This window comes from Arachis duranensis, chromosome 7 (genome assembly GCF_000817695.3).
Source record: "Arachis duranensis cultivar V14167 chromosome 7, aradu.V14167.gnm2.J7QH, whole genome shotgun sequence".
NCBI classification, from domain to species: Eukaryota; Viridiplantae; Streptophyta; class Magnoliopsida; order Fabales; family Fabaceae; genus Arachis; species Arachis duranensis.
This window is the reverse complement of record NC_029778.3, coordinates 55,791,237-55,791,540: the sequence shown is the minus strand read 5'-3', so window position 1 is coordinate 55,791,540 and position 304 is coordinate 55,791,237. Positions and strand designations below refer to the sequence as shown.

Sequence of the window (304 nt, the reverse complement as noted above, 5' to 3'; positions counted from 1 at the left end):
TGAAAAAAGCAAAAACAGAATGAAAAATAGAAAGAAAAACAGCACACCCTGGAGGAAAATTTGCTGGCGTTTAAACGCCAGTGAAGACAGCAAATGGGAGTTTAACGCCCAGTCTGGTACCATTCTGGGCGTTTAACGCCAGAAAGGGGCACCAGACTGGCGTTAAACGCCAGAAATGGGCAAGAAGCTGGCGTTAAACGCCAGAAATGGGCACCAGCCCGGCGTTTAACGCCAGAAATGGCTCAAAACGTGATTTTGAATGCCATATGGTGCAGGGATGACTTTTCCTTGACACCTCAGGATT

At 47.0% G+C, this 304-nt stretch overlaps 1 protein-coding gene across 1 annotated transcript in view; it reads left to right on the top strand.

Annotated features, from left to right (window-relative positions):
* LOC107459108 (probable trehalose-phosphate phosphatase H) overlaps window positions 1–304 on the top strand; it is a 21,195-nt gene that overhangs the window by 10,647 nt on the left and 10,244 nt on the right. The window lies entirely within an intron of this gene.